Genomic DNA, 16,462 nt, shown 5'->3' with positions numbered 1-16,462 from the left:
TTGACTAAGAAACTGACCTTAAAATATTCCATGTTCTTATTGGTGCTTTGGATAAGAACTCTCTGGGGAACTCTGAGGGTAATTGCTTTTGCCTCTGCTTTAGCAGGGGCTGACTTTGATGCAATGCTGTTCTCATCTGCAGGTTTAATTTAGCTCTTTTGTCTGCATTAAACTCACTGGGAACTATCCTTTGTGTGGTGCCAAACACATCACATGGTCGCAGTTTCTAGCTGAATTTAGACTTGCCCTTTGAGCTGAGGATCCTGGGATGCTCTGACCGCCAGGCTGGGCAAGCTGATGTCCATCTCCCTCCCTAGGGATCCTGTCTCTGGGAGCTGTGGGTAGTCTGAACCAGCCACTGGGTGTCAGCGTTGCTTTGTCCAATTATAAGGAAAATTAGATATTTGGTGGTTTGGGAGCTGTTTATGCATTAAGCTTGGGTGCTAAGGTGAGCACAACCACAGTTCACATTTTTACAGCACTTAGCATTAACCAAAGAAGTTCTTTGTTTTTCCATCTGGACTGTCCCTACTCATTCAGCACCTTTGCGTCCCTCACCTATATTACTGCACGATTCCCATTTCCAGTTGTGTGTCCCTCCAGTCTATCTGCATCTGGTTATAATCAGGTCTATAACAGCCTCAACTGTGGAATAATGAGCCCTCTGTCCCTGAAGGTTTGCAGACAGAAACTGCAAAACCACCTGGCAGGAATTACTGTAGAGAAGAAAAAATGTGTGTATATTGTATAAATATAAATACATGTATATACGTATATATATATATGTCTTTTCTCTGCTTGAGAACCTTCACTGACTGCCCCTCTTGTCCATAGCAGGGTAAGTTCTAAACTGTCCAGCTTTGCGGAGCTGTCTACAACCTGGCTGTCCCCAATTCCTCTGTCTCATCTCCTGTCTCGAACATCAGGCTTCAATAAGAATGAGCTTTTCCAGGGCGCCTGGGTGGCGCAGTCGTTAAGTGTCTGCCTTCGGCTCAGGGCGTGATCCCAGCGTTCTGGGATCGAGCCCCACATCAGGCTCCCCCACTGGGAGCCTGCTTCTTCCTCTCCCACTCCCCCTGCTTGTGTTCCCTCTCTCGCTGGCTATCTCTCTCTCTGTCAAATAAATAAATAAAAAATCTTAAAAAAAAAAAAAAAAAAGAATGAGCTTTTCCAAGGAGAATTTCATACTCTCCATGCCTTTGTTCACCCTTCTTACCAGGGGAACCTCTACTCATTCTTTCAGAGGCTCCTCCAGGGAGCTTGCTGGGAGCCCCAGCCTCAGTACAGTGCCCTTTCTGTGGGCACCCAGAGCACATCGACTAACTATGTAATTTACTCGAGGGTGTCCAAGTTATCTGTCACACCTCCCTCACCCACTCAGTCACGGACTGCTTTAAAACAAAGCCTTGGAGTTTCTCATCTCTGTATCTCTGGATCCTGCCATTGTGCTAGGCAGCTTGCTGACATGTATAACATATGCTTATTTAACTGAACTCGACTGAACGCATGTGCTTATTAAATCTCTTTTGCTGAGTCTGCCTGCATCTTCTGTTCAGAGTCCCAACTGCAATCATCCTGACTCAGAGTTTTAGGAACTTGCCACTTCCTTTGATGATTTTCGCCATAGCTGTGTACTATATGGGCTATTTTTTAGAAAATACTTTTTCTTTACATCAGCTTCTATTTGTCTCAAATACATTTGTTTTAAAAGAAAACTTCATATCACTACCATCACTGAAAACTTGCATCACTTGCCACAAAAAGATAGTTTTTAAAAATAATAAGGGAAAACATGCTACTAAATTCTAGCTGGATAATCTTGCCTGCTATACTAGATACACTGAAACCATTAATGAGTCTTTCATCCCTTCCTGTCTCCATGCCTCTTTGCCACAAGACTGAGTTCCCCTAACTAGGCAGAGTCCATTTCTCCATTCTTTGATTCTGCATCCAGCCATAGGACTTGCCCTGGCCAATACTGCATTGTGTACTTGACATATACAGAGGCATGAAAAGCTCTTGTACGACTGAGATCAACCCTCTGCAGTGAAGATGTGCCCAGGCTATGCTGCTGGAAGAATGTGAGAAATAAACGAAGCAGAGTCCACTTAGCCCAGCTAAGGGTCAGCTAAGAATCGAACCCTAACCTTGACAGCAAATCCAGTCCAAGACCGGAACCACTGGCCTTAATGGCTGATTTGCAGGATCTTGAGCTAAATAAAGGTTCATTGCCGAAAGGCACAGAGGTTTTCTGAGTGTTTATTACATACAGTAATGTGGCAATAGATAACTAATGCCTGCCAAGCTTCTGAGCCTGAAGTGTGTTTTCTCTTTGTTAAAAAGGCCGATTAGAGAGTATTAGAGAGATTTTTAAGTGCTAGCACCTAATTGAGAATGTTTCATTGAGGTAATCAGGTGGATTGAAAAGGAACTGGAAAGGAAATAATTGTTTCACTTCATAATCTGACGTCATCCATCATAGTTTATACTTGAAATTGTCTCTGTACTTTCCCCCACTTTGCGATAGAGTTCTTGCCCTTTTTTACCTTTTTTGTAGACAACGCATATGGCTTCCCACGTGGTCTTGGGCTCATTGCCTAAAAACCAAAGCCCAGACTTGATTCAAATTCCACGTGCTCCATGATCTGGTCCCAGCCCTGCCCCTCCAGGCTTACTCCCCCTGCTTCCTCTCTTTACCTAACCAGTACGACAACCCAACCCCTCCCATGTTGACTGCACACTTACTGCAGATGCTCAGTCATGGCCAGGCACCTCACTACAAGGTGGAGGGCAGGGGGAGGTGATGATTAAGATGCAGCCATCACTTTCATCAAGTTCTCAGCTCCTAAGACAGTATACGAGCAACCACAGAGGTCTAATCTAATAGGTGAAGAGTAAGTCAGAAAGCTGTAGAAACCCATAGGATTGGTAGCTGATGCAAACAGTCAGGAGCAAAAGCAGCTCGAATCGGAGAAGCATCGCAAGGGGAGGTGATGCCCTTGGATACAATGGAACTTCTCCGGATTCTCCCACCATACCCTGCAAGAGGTGTTGCATTTTCCCCATCCCATCCCACTCTGCAGCTCGTCACATCTTATTTATACTTATTGTATCCATTCTCTCAGACTATCAGCTCTTTAAGAACATTGATCAGTCGCTATTGCACCAATCCCCGCAGCAGCAGGTCAGGAGGCAAACAGTGAGCACTCACACGTGTTTGGTTGGTGGATGGGGGGACAGATGGATGAACAGATGTACAAATGGAAGGTCCTGAGAGGAAAGATCCATATAAAAGAAAATCGTTGGGCTCTCCTTGAGTCACCCCATTTAGGTGGCTGCCTAATCCCGTGGTTCCCAAATCTGGTAGCCCATAAAGTATACCCAGGCTGCTTTGAAAGATACATGTTCCTGGGATATGCTTCCTTATTGCATTCAGATTTGACAGTTATGAGATGGGACCCAGTAATCCATATTTTAATGAGTTTCCCCCAGAATCCCCCAGAGGATGCCTAAACATCTGCTTGCGAATTATAAATCTAACTCACCTGAGTGTCACATTGGCTTCATACTCTCTAGGATCCTATTTGCGAGATGCCAAACCTCTCTTTTCACTGACGGCTCAAATAACCTACAAAAGGAAAATACCCCTGTAACTTGGAAATTTCCACAAGGAGCTGTAATAAATACTAATAATGTACTGGCATGTATTAAATACTTAACAAGTATTGGGCATTTTGCTAAGTCCTTTTATGAATATGTGCTCATTTAATCCTATCAGCAACCAAATAAGAGTTTTGTTAAAAAAAATTTTATTGAGGTATGATTGACACACAAAAAGCTGTTTCTATTAAGTGTATACAACTTGATGAACTTGGAGATAATTATACAGCTATAAAACCATCACCACCATCTATGCCATAAATATATCCATCAACTCCAAAAGTTTCCCACTGTCTTAAAAACAAATTATTCTTTGTGATAAAGATAATATATGATCTACCCTCTTCATAATTTTTTAAGTATACAACACAAGATTATTAACTATAAGAACTGTTTTGGTCTGAATGTTTGTGTCCCCCCAAAATTCATTTGTTGATATCCTAACCCCCAAAAGTGATGGTATTAGTAGGTGGGACCTCGGGCAGGTCATTAAGTCATAAAGACAGAGCCCTTGTGCATAGGATTAGCAGTCTCAGGAAATAGATGCCACAGAGATCTCTAGTCCTTTCTGCCACATGAGACTACAAGAAGAAGTCATGACCCAGAAAAAAACCCTAACCTGACCATGTTGGCACCCTGATCTCGGAATTTCAGCATCCAGAATCGTGACCAACAAATTTCTGTGGCTTATAAGCTACCCACTCCTTGGTGCTTTGTTCAAGCAGCCTGAAGGGACTAAGGCAGGGCAATGCTATACAGCAGATCTCTAGGGTTTAGTCACCTTCTATAACTGAAACTTTATACCCTTTGACTAATACCTCTCTGCAGCCCATGGCAACCACTATTCTACCTTCTGCTTCTGTGAGTTTGACTTTTTAAGATTCATCATATAAGTGGTAACATGTAGTATTTTCCTTCCGTGATTGGCCTATTTCACTTAGCATGATGTCCTCAAGGTTCATCTGTATTGTTACAAATGACACGATTTCCATCTTTTTTAAGGCTGAATAATATTCCATTGTATACATCACATTTTTAAAAATCCACTTATCTGTTGATAGACATTTAGGTTGTTTCCATATCTTGGCTCTTGTGAGTAATGCTGTGATGAACATCCAAGCACAAATATCATTTTGAAGTCTTAATTTCATTTCCTTTGGGAATATGCTCAGTAGAGGGATTGCTGGATCATGGAGTACTTCTATTTTTAATTTTTTGAGGAGCCTCCATGTTGTTTTCTAAATTTATTGTAAATTGTGTCTGTACCAGTTTACATTCCCATCAACAGTGTGCAAAGGTTTTCTTTTCTCCACTATATATTAATATCATAATTATTAATATGTAAATTATATATTTATATACAAAATTGCCATTCTAACAGATATGAGGTGATATCTCATTGTGGTTTTGATTTGCATTTTCCTGATAACTAGTAATGTTGACTACTCATTTTCATGTACCTGTTGGCTATTTGTATGTCTTCTTTGGAGAAATGTCTATTCAGTTCCTTTGTTCATTTTTAAATAGGATTATTTGTGTTTTCTGCTCTTGAGTTGTAGGAGTTCCTTATATATTTTGGATAATAACCCCTTATCCAATATATGGTTTGTAAATGTTTTTCCCCCATTCTGCAGGTTGCCTTTTTATTTTGTTGATTATTTCCTTTGCTGTGCAGAAGCTTTGGTACATATGCCTTTCTAACCCTAGTCTACAAACAAAGGAACAGAGGTACAAGGGGGCTAAGTAACCCTATGTGGTAAAGTTGGAATTCAATCCCAGTCTACATGATCTCAGAGTCCTATGATCATAATGTGTGACTACATATACAGCCAGACTGAAAAAAGAACAAGTTGGCCTCGGTCAAACTAAAGCCAGATGAACCTCAGATAGATACGAAGAAGATCTTAATGGAAAAAAAATTTAGGGAAATAAAAAGAGGACTAGTCAGGGAGTTAAGCCATCTGGACTCAGTCTCTTGTGTTATCAACTTAATCCTCACCATGGCCCCAAGAGTAAAGACCGTTATTACCACCACTTTACGGATGAGGTAGCCGAGGCATAAGGATGTTACAAAGCTCGAAGTAATAGACCTGGAATTCAAACTCAAGCCATTTGGCTCCAGCATCTACACTCTGAGCCACCATGACAATAGTTAGTCAAGTAAACGTTGGCAATTCTCATCCTTTCCCTTGGTCTCTGCCTCAAATACAAAATGGAGGTGTTAATTTACATGATCTTCACAGTTTCTTCCAACTCTGATCTTTTTTTAGCCTAATTTTATTTAAAGTATAGATTTTTCCCTTTTCTGTAAGAATACTTTTTACATGTGTTTTGTTACTTTATTTTTTATTTATTAATTTTTTTTGAGAGGGAGTGCACAATCAGGGAAGGGGCAGAGGGAGAGAAATTCTAAGCAGGCTCTATGCTCAGCAGGGAGCCCAATGTGAGGCTCAATCCCACGACCCTGAGATCATGCCCTGAGCTGAACTCAAGAGTCAGATGCTTAACTGACTGAGCCACCCAGCACCCCTCTGCAAGAATATTTTTAAATTAGATGTTTTCTTGAGGAAAGATTAGACACAGTCTTGCCTAAAACTGGAAGTGAGGTAGATACCTTCTCAAGGTCAAGAAATCATGAGTGATAGCTCAACTCAGAGGGAATTCCTAGGGACCAGGCTGTATGCCTCAGTCAGTCCAGGCTACTATAACAAAATACCACAGACTGGGCTCTTAGCGATAAATGTTTATTTTTCATAGTTCTGGAATCTGGAAAGTCCAAGATAAAGACACAGGAGGATTCAAGGTCTGGTGAGAATCCATCTCCTAGTTCATAGATAACTGTCTTCTTGCTATTAGCTCATGTAGCTAAAGGAGTAAGGGAGTGCTCAGCTTCTCTCTTTTAAGGGCACTAAGTCCATTTATGAGGGCTCCACCCTTGTGACCCAATCAGCTCACAAAGACTCGATCCTTCCAAATACCATCATATCAAGGGTTAAGAGTACAACAAATGAAAATGGGGCAGGAGGGGGATAAAAACATTCAGTCCACTGCAATGTGTCATAGTCAAGGACCTTCCAAAGCTCACTGCCCAGGTCTAAACATCTGAGAGGTCCAAATCTCCCTTAAAAGAAGAAAATGATCTCACATGTACAAGTCAAAAGAAACCAACCAACTGACCGACAGACTTTTCATAGCTCTGCAACTGCTCTGAGAGACACAGGTTATGACAAATCAAGTCAAGCGAATAAGAATTAGAGCCTATGTAATTGGTTTGAACTGTGCTTCTGCCACACATAAACTATGTGACACTGAAGAAGTCAGCTACCCTCTGTCAGCCTTAATTTCCTCATCAGTAATATGGGATAATCAAAATACCTTTCTCAAAAGGTCATCATGAGATTTAAGCATGATAATACAAGTTAGTACAGGTAGAAATCATAGTAATAATAACAACAATATAAAATACACTATTACACAATTATACGGTGTTGTTCTAAGCAATTTACAACCTCCCAACCAATAAAAACGAATCTATAACATTCTTGAAAAACAATTTCCCACCCTCTTCTTGGACCTGCAGTCATAGGTAACTCATTCACTTCCAGGCGCTCTCCCTGGAATGTAATATTTGCATAGGTAGAAATCATCCCTTTTCATTTACCAATGTAGTCCCAGCACCTGGATATCTTTTCTCAAATAAATTTTTAAGAATTGAATCAACGAGACATGTGAAGGATTAACCATCCCATAGATTTGTTATTATTATTTGTTACTGATAAAAATAATTAACATTGATTGAATATAGGTAATATTAACAGTTAACAATAATCATAGTAACAGCTAACATTGAGCATATATAATGTATCACTGTACATAAATGATGTCATCTAAGCCTCATGGAAACCCAGTGAGATATGTACTTTTTTATTATCACTCCTGTTTCATAGAAACACACACTGTGGCATGAAAAAGCTAAATAACCTGCCCAAATCCCCAAACTTCACACACAGTGAAGCAGGAATTTCAACCAGGCAGTCGACTCTGGCATCCATGCGCTCACAATACCATATTTTCTGTGTGGGATGCGACCCTAGAGGGACCCCCGCAGTCAGCATCCTTCACTTTGCAATAACCTGCTTTTCATCAAAATCTTTTCACTTTATCCAGAGTGAAGTAGGCACAGCCAGAACTTAAAGGACCTTCACGTCCTGGTGCCTGTCATACATTTCCACTGAGCCTTCCGGATTCCAATCTAAACTATGGACGATGCCCTGCAGTTTAGGTCCTGCACAAAGTTGCAGATGATGGGTTGCTGGTTAGCATGTCAGCTGAAGGACAATATATTTTAATGCAAATGCAATGAGCCAGAACGGCAGTGTTTTCTCCAAGAGCCTTAACTAGGTTAGCATGACCTCCGAGAGGGGCCAGAATTCTAACAGCAAAATTAAAATAGAAGGGCTTATGGAGATTTCTATGCTAATCAGCCATGTTTTACTGGAACGATTATGTTCAGCACAAGGGCCATTTGCCAGCTTCAGCCAGGGCATCATTTGGTCAGGTGACCAACAGAAAAGGATGACTCAGAAAGTGCTGAGTGGGGGGCGCCTGGGTAGCGCAGTCCTTAGGCATCAGCCTTCAGCTCAGGGCATGATCCCGGCGTTCCGGGATCGAGTCCCACATGGGACTCCTCCGCTGGAAGCCTGCTTCTTCCTCTCCCATCCCCCCTGCTGTGTTCCCTGTCTCACTGGCTCTCTATCTCTGTCAAATAAATAAATAAAAAATCTAAAAAAAAAAAAGAAAGAAAGTGCTGAGTGGGAGGCCCCATTAAGGCAAGAGCACCCAAAAAGTGGGCTAAAAGTGCTAGGACCCCAAAGAAAGAAGCTTTTCTTATAGGAATGCGAGCACACACCTTGCCTGCTTTGCAGTTTCTGCTGCAGTAAAAATGCTCTTGTTTGAGTTGATAGGAGCAATATACCTCTGGGACCTGAAAACAGGAATAAAAAGGAGAGGAAAATAAGAAAATGGCTCTGCCCAGATTAGGGATTTTCATTCCCACCTCATCTTTGTTCTTAGCATAGAGACTTCATGTTCTGCTCAAGTAAAGAGGAGATGGCGTTTTCTTTGACCTGACCCCTTCCCCACCAAAAAAAAAAAACCCCAAAAAACAAAAACCCTCATCATCTCTCACATCTGTTTTGTTTTGAAATTTGGGGAATTTACAGAGCTGAGCTGGTTAGACACATAACTTTACTATACACAGAAACTAAAAAAAAAAAAAAAAAAAAAAAAAAATCAAATCTGACTTTCTCTAGTCTACCCATACAGTAAGAGTCAACGACAAAGAAGAAAGAACCGAAGGTGTACCATAGCACTTCTTGGCATTTGCAATGCCATCCGAACAGATTTTTAATCGTTTTCAAAAGATGCCTTGGCACCTCCCCAGAAATACTGAATCATAATCACAAGGAGAAACAGAGGAGAAATAATCTATATTTTTAAATAAGCTGTCCAGATGATTCTGATGCAGAACCACGTTTGGGAACCTCTGCTCCGGACCACACTTCCTTACATCATTACACAGAGGAAAAGCACCAATGCTATGCTGGGTCCGTCCTGCACCGCATGCAGGCTCTAAAAGCAGAACCAAGAGCTGTGATCCAAAGAACATGCTTGTTATGGTTCCTGACATTGACCCCAAGCAACATTAAAATAATTAATATTCATCTAGCACTTAATATGTGCCAGGCACTTTTACATATATTATCTTGTTCCGGGCAAAGGTTAATGTCCCTTAAATATTTAAAAACACAGTACATAGACCTGCTACTCTTAGTCAGAAATGTTTAACAACAATAACATTGTACGTAATTGGATCACACAATTCCGTTCACACTTCAACCTAGATGAAGACAGAAAATGAATTTATTTTGTCTGTAACTGAGCTTTCAATGGTCTATAACTCCCATCTGACAGTCGGTAGAAAAATGAACTAAATGATCAATCTGGTTTAAATTCTGTCTTTTCTTATTATCTAAACAGTCACTTCAGGTAGTGTCAGTCCCCCTAGAATAAAAATTTTTTAATCTCTCAAATAACCTCTCCCTGCTTCTCCATCTAGATAAATTCTGGGTATAAGGCAAGTGTGCAGACAGAGAGGGATATGTGATTTATAAGTATTCACGGTGATTTAGGGGGTAGGGGGATGGCCTCCCACCCACTCCTATCCAGGGATCACATGCTGTGCCCTTGTGGTTTCTGCCTGCCCCTGCAGTCAACACAGTAGAAATGGAAGGTGGCATGACCCTTTCATTTGCTCTCTTGCCTCCACCAGGACACAGACTGGGGGACCCTACCCACCTGGGCCTCCCCTTCCCTACAGCTAGAGGCAGGTATTTCTAAGGTTTGGCTGGAACTCCAGTCTCCCCACCTGGTGGGTCTGACCTGCAGTCTTCATTGCAGGGCCAGCGGGCCCCAATCACCATAACCCACTGGGGCAAGACCCCAACACTCTCAGGTACTTTCGGGAAACAAGCTGCACCATGCAGGACGAGCAGGTCCATCTTGTGTCCCAGGCTGGTGACAAAGCAAACCTACTCTCAGCGTTGCCCCAATTTATCTAACGAGCCTCCTGCTCCCTGTGCCAAAGCTAGCACAGGGGTGAGATGGTTAGGACCCTGTCTCTTCACTCTCCTGGATTCCCCTAACCTTTGAAGCCAGAAAGGGGCAGTCTCTTCCACAGTGGTGTTCCTGAGATCGAGTTTGTCCCTGAAATGCTAACAGGAGCTAAAGGAATTTAGGCAATCCGCCTTAAAGACCACAGCCTGATTTGGTGTGGATGCTCCTTTTGGTCAGTATCCCTCCTCTGGCAGCCCTCACCTCCCCCCTCCCTTCTCTGGGCAACTAGGGCAAAGCTCATGATGCTGGGAAGACAAAAATATGAATAATTTAAAATATCACCCCATTGTATATGTATGTATATGTTCTGATTTCCAAAATGAGTTTGCTTTGTAAGGAAGGCAAAATAGGAATTACTAGCCATATCTCACAAAGGAAGACACAGAGGCACAAACTGCCATATGATTAGTTAGTGGCCTGGAATAGTGTCTTTTGTTTATTGCTAGAGCTGTCTTCTTTATATGATACATATTTCTTTTCTTTGTTTAGTGATGTTTTCTAACCAATGCTTTCTCGAGTAACAAGTCCCATTAGGGCTGAGTACCAGGGGGATGGCCCCTACTATTTCACCTACCTATTCAGATCTGATGGCCCTAAAAGGCCCAGGTCACACATCCCCTCTCCTATATCACTTCCACTACCTTGCTCTATTTTTAATCCTTTTTACTAACCTGTAGTCCCGACAGCACCCTTTGACACATAATTTAATACGGCAATGTCTTGTATTTGCTTTCTAATTTCTCTGTGCAACTCATGCCTCTCAGCTAGTCCGTGAGCCATTCTGCAAGCTGTGTGAAGGCAGGGACTGTGCTTTTAAAGTCCTGTTCTAGTGGTGAAGACCACAGATTGTGAACTAGACCGCTTAGGTTCAAATTGTGGTTCTGCTGCTTATGAGATCCTGGGAATGTCACTTAACTTCCCTGAGCCTCTGTTCCCCCTGCACTCTGCTTCTAAAATGCAGATAGTAATATGCCTACTCACAGTTTGCTGTGAACATTAAATACATTAATATAGTAATATATTCAAAGCACTTAAAACAGTACTAGACACATGGTAAGCACTGCATGGGTTTGGCATTTTTACTTTACGCCCCTTAGTTCATAAGACTGAGTACAAAGCTGATATTTGTTATTGTTTCCAAGTGGAATTATTTGAATTAGCTGAAGATTTTTGTTTGAGTATTTTAAATAATAAATTTCTGAGATGCAAAGCTAAACGTATCAAGATTTAAATTCTTTAGACAAATGAGTCTATGAGAATCTAAGAAACAATTTTATCACAAAAATAAAACTGTCCACAACACCACATCTCACGCAAAATAACAACCCTCATCATTCTTCTGCATTTCTACATTATACAAAGAAAGCATTTTCTTTACCTTACTTCCTTTAAGCATCACAACACCCAAGAGGTGAGTAAGTTAAGGACTGTGCTCTCATTTTACAGATGACAAAACTGAGGTACTGGAAGTGAAGTGGTTGGACCACATCCCTGAGAAAGTTTTTATGGGAGGCAGGAATGAAACTCAGCTATCCTGCTCCCTGATGCACATCTGTGCTCTGGGCTGGCCGGTCACAACACGCTTTAATGCCCACGATCTCACCTGACCCTCATAGGGGCTTGCTGAGCTTCTCAGAAGACTCACCACAGTCCCTATTTTGCAGGTGAGAACACCACAGCTGTGGAGGCTAAGAAGTGGCAGAGCCTGGGCCAGAACCCAAATCTCCTGATCAAGAACCCCATGTTCCTCTGTCTCCTCATAGCAGGAATGGGGAGGAGATGCTGGGGCATGGTGCTGATGGGGTAGGTCTGGCCTCATCCCAACCTCCGCCTGGATCCCATCTCACCGCTTACCAGCTGCATCACTTGAGGAAAGCCCCTGATCTTTTTTTCATCTGTAAGATGAAGATAATCCTAAGTACTTTCCCCATAAGGTTGAAAGACAGTCAAACTATACCGGCTCTGCAGATACTTGGCACAGTACCTAGCAAATACTGAGGACTCAGCCATTATGGATGGGAGAAACACTTCTCACGCATCACGATTCCATGTGCAGGGCCTTCAGCTAGACCAACGCTCTGGGCCTCTCTTCCCACTCTCACTTACACTTCCCAAGGGGGAGAAGAGACTCATCAGAGTGCACTTGGAGCGGTACTTTGGGGTCGGCTCTCAGCCCTGCATGAGGCTCTACAAAGAAGATTCCCATTCTATTTATAGGAGGCCTGTGATTATACAACCACACCAGTCTGGGAATGTTCTCTTCTAGGGTGCAGTATCCTAAGCCAAATCACCTAAACTAACTTTATCAATAATAGATATGACATTTTGAGATCCATTTTTCTGATTCTTACCTCTATCTCTTAGTTGGTTCAGCCTTTGGGAAGAACATAGGTACTATCTATTGACCCCCTAGAATCCCAATATTAGCTGCCGCCATGATTATAAGTATTATGCAAAAACTATTTCTAAGTAGAAGTGCCAGAGGTCTACAGTGCCTTTGCATTCCATCAGATGGTTGGCCTGATTCTACAGGGTTTGGTTGCTCCATTCAGCAGTGACAACCAACAGCCCACAGCACCAAGAAGCCGGAGATGAGATTGACCATGGTCTCCAACTTCCCAACATCAGATCTCAGGAATGCACTGAGGACAAAGCTGACTCAAGAGATTTTCTCAGGGTTTTTGTAAGGAAGTAGGCCACTATGACTAGGAGTCAAAGCCCAGCTAACGTCTGCCATGTTCTCAGCATTCTGCTGGATGAGTTTCACCTTGGGTGTCTCCAGAACTTTGTCAGAGCAGATGGGGAATTCTAGGAGGGTGACTGGACATCCAGTCTATTTTGGTTCTCCCATTCTCCAGCAGTCTGGTGTCTGAGCGAAGAGAAATGTGACTGTGTCAGAGTACAAAAGAGCGCCAGTGGCAAGGGCTTCTACATGTCTATTTCTGGCTGTCCCCTGATGCTGTGTCATTGGAGGAGCTGTGACATCACAGCCTCTGCCTTTTTACAAGGGCCTGGCACTATAAGTGACTCATAGAGAATGTCAAGTGTAGCTGCCAGCCCAGCTCAATACACACAGACTTAAGGCGTCGCGCAGAGTGACTTGTGCCAGGGTTGGGTAGGGTCATGAAGACAATCACAGACTATTAGGCCTGGAAGTGACATTAATTGTCCTCTAGTAAAAACCTCATCTAAAGCTTGAGGCCCTGTGACAATATCCATGATAAGTGGGCCTCCAGATTCTGCTTGCATATCTCCAAGGACATAGAGCTCATTATCTTCCAAGGCAGCTGTATCAGGATGATTTGAGCCACAAGTAACAACATATTTAAGCACTACAAATTTTAACACTGCACTTAACAAGAAATCTGAAGTGAGGTAGCACCAGGGCTGGTTAGTGGCTCGGTAGAGTCACCAAGGGCCAAGGCCTTTTCCATTTTGCAAGAAATCAGTGATGGTTTTCTTCATAAACTCAATTACCTTTTTTTCATCTGATGCTATCAAAGCAAACAGAAAAGTGGTACACACCAGAGGCTTTCTCCTCATGTGTCTCTCCCTTTTAATCAAAGTAGAAAAGCTTCCCCAGGCCCCAGAAGACTTCTCTAGCATCTCATAGGTCAGAAAAGGATCACATGCCATCCTTAAACCAATCACTGGCAAAGGGGTATAGGATTGTCAAACTGGCCTTGACCAATTATGAACCATGCCTTAGAGTTGGACCCACTGTCTTTGAAAAAAGGATAGTTTTATGAGCAAAGGAAAAGGGCACATGGCTATTAGGTATAGGAAATCAACTATATCTGCTATGGCAGCCCGATCCTTTGTTGAATTATTTCAAAGCATCACATAATATTGAGTTTGTAACTGCTTAACACCACATCTCCTCAGCCATTGTGTCTAGATCTACTCCGATGCCTCATACAGAATAAGCACAGTTCCAAACAGTAATTTAAGGCATATCTGAAAATGGATGGCTCTAGAAAAGTCTCCAGTTTCCTGAACTCTTCACTGGGAGACATCATAGTGCAGAGCTCTAGGGTCAGCCTGCCTGGAGTCAACTCCCAGCTGTACTACTGAATTAGCTGGATGATCATGGCAAAGTGACTTTAACCTCTTTGTACCAACTTCCTCATTGGACAGTGAATATAATAACAGTGTGTACCTCACAGGGTTGCTGTGAAGATTAGTGAGTATACGTAAAGCACTTCAAACAATGCCTAGCACATAATTGGTACATTTAAGTGTCTGTTATTGTATTATCGGTTTTAATTTTTTGGTTGCTCTCCTCTTTCAGCATTCTGTGTATCCACAACACAGTAAAAAAGTAGAAGCAAAGACTTAAGTCTAGATTTCTCAGTATATGCCCCTATGTTCTATTCATGGCTGCCTCAGAGAAAGTTAAAGAACAGTAATGATCCTCACTATTGCTAAATCATGTCTTCAACATGTATCTGTGTAGCTGATTTTTTTGACCTTGGATGAAAGGCTTACATTTAATTCTATCTCATTTCATGGAAACACAGGAGGACTAAAAGTGTGCCCATCATTCCAGGAAGGGGAAATGAAGAGTACAAAATCCTTAAATTCGGCAGGCAAGACTGCTCTCCTACCCCTAGGACCACCTTCTTCATCCTCTCTACTTCTACCACTCAGATTTACCCGTTACTGAGCCTGCTCTCTCAACCCCCTCTTAAACCCGTGGGCCTAGAGCAGTGTTATAGGGTGAATTATGTCCCCACAAAAATCACTAGTTCTAACCCCCAGTACATCAGAATGTAACTCTTTGGAGATAAGATCTTTGAGAAGGTGATTAGGTTAAAATGAGGCATTTAGGGTAAACCCTAACCCAATCTGATTGATGCCTTTTCAACAAGAGGGAATTTGGACACACAAAGAGATACCACGGGTGTGCGTGTGTGCGCACACACACACACACGCACACACAGACCATGTAAGGACACAGTGGGAAGGCATCTGTCTGCAAACCCAAGAGACAGGCCTCAGAATGAAATGAACCCTGCTGACCTCGATCTGGGACTTCCAGGCTCCAGAACCATGAGAAATAAATTTCTGTTGTTTAAGCCACTCATTCTGGGGTACTGTGTTAGGGAAGCTCCGGCAAACGAATACAGGCAGCCTGAGCTGGTTTCTGCTGCTTGTTTTTAAGAATCCTATTCAAGATGTACCACTAACACCCCCTCCTCCTCCCCCGCCATGACTACTGCAACCTTCTTCATCCTCTCCTTGTCCAGCTCTTCTTTAATCATCTCGAGCAGCCTCAATAGCCACTTTTCTGCCTGGCTGTTCCTGCTTTACTAATCAGGGTGCCCTCACGTGCTGAGTGATCGTGGGAGAGTTCTCTCACCTCTTTGTGTCAACGAAGAGGTCCACAACCAGAGCAGATGCGGTCCTCAAATAATCTGCAACAGAATCATTAGGGGCAGGGGGTGTACATTCCTGGGCCCTCCCACAGATCAACCCAAACAGAATAGATTAGCAAGCTTCCCAGGTGATTCTTATCCACCTTCCCAAATGCCTGCCTGTTACTGACAATTTGTTGTTTTCACGGCTGGCTTTGAAAATCACAAATTGAAATAATAAGAGAAACTTGCTGTGGGGACTTGGCAAAGTCATATTCCTCTTCTGGACCTCAGTTTGCTCTTCCTACAGCAAGGAAAGTGAAACCCAAGTTCTTTTCTTGGTCTGTTACTCTCTAACTAGAAGCAGGTTTAGGTCAAAAATAGGATATTATGTCAGTCTGATATGAGCCAATTTTCAAATCCCAGTGCTTAAATTAAGACAGTACCCTTTGATGTAAGGGCTAGTGTTGCCACATAGTTTAGAAGAATCTAAACCAGAGGAGTTTATCAGTCCATGATCCAAGCAAGAAGATGGAAAGACAAAATTTGGCCAATGGTCGGACAGTCTCTCACAAACTATCTAAATAGCTCTTAGGCCTGCTACTCCAGGATGCCCACCTGGACTAAGTAACGTAGCAGAACGATCTTCCCGTTCCCAACCTAGTGACCTAGGAGTGATCGAAACAACAGAAAAGTGTCACCAGGCCATGTGGCTGCCTTTGATCATAAACATCTAGGGATGGGGAAGGGGAGAGGCTTGACTGTAGGTT

General features: G+C 42.5%; 1 long non-coding RNA gene across 1 annotated transcript in view; it reads right to left on the bottom strand.

Moving 5' to 3' along the window:
- Positions 1–1,203: 1,203 nt before the first annotated feature.
- LOC113263985 (uncharacterized) overlaps positions 1,204–16,462 on the bottom strand; it is a 389,471-nt gene continuing 374,212 nt past the window's right edge. Inside the window, exons 6-9 of the long non-coding RNA XR_008959222.1 lie at positions 8,570–8,644; positions 3,546–3,628; positions 3,212–3,270; positions 1,204–2,845 (exon numbers count right to left, since the gene is read on the bottom strand). This is a non-coding gene — a long non-coding RNA (uncharacterized LOC113263985). The remainder of the gene's footprint in view (positions 2,846–3,211; positions 3,271–3,545; positions 3,629–8,569; positions 8,645–16,462) is intronic.

This window comes from Ursus arctos, unplaced genomic scaffold (genome assembly GCF_023065955.2).
Source record: "Ursus arctos isolate Adak ecotype North America unplaced genomic scaffold, UrsArc2.0 scaffold_15, whole genome shotgun sequence".
In the NCBI taxonomy this organism is placed as follows: Eukaryota; Metazoa; Chordata; class Mammalia; order Carnivora; family Ursidae; genus Ursus; species Ursus arctos.
The sequence above is the reverse complement of the archived record's forward strand: the minus strand, read 5'-3'. Positions and strand labels throughout refer to the sequence as shown.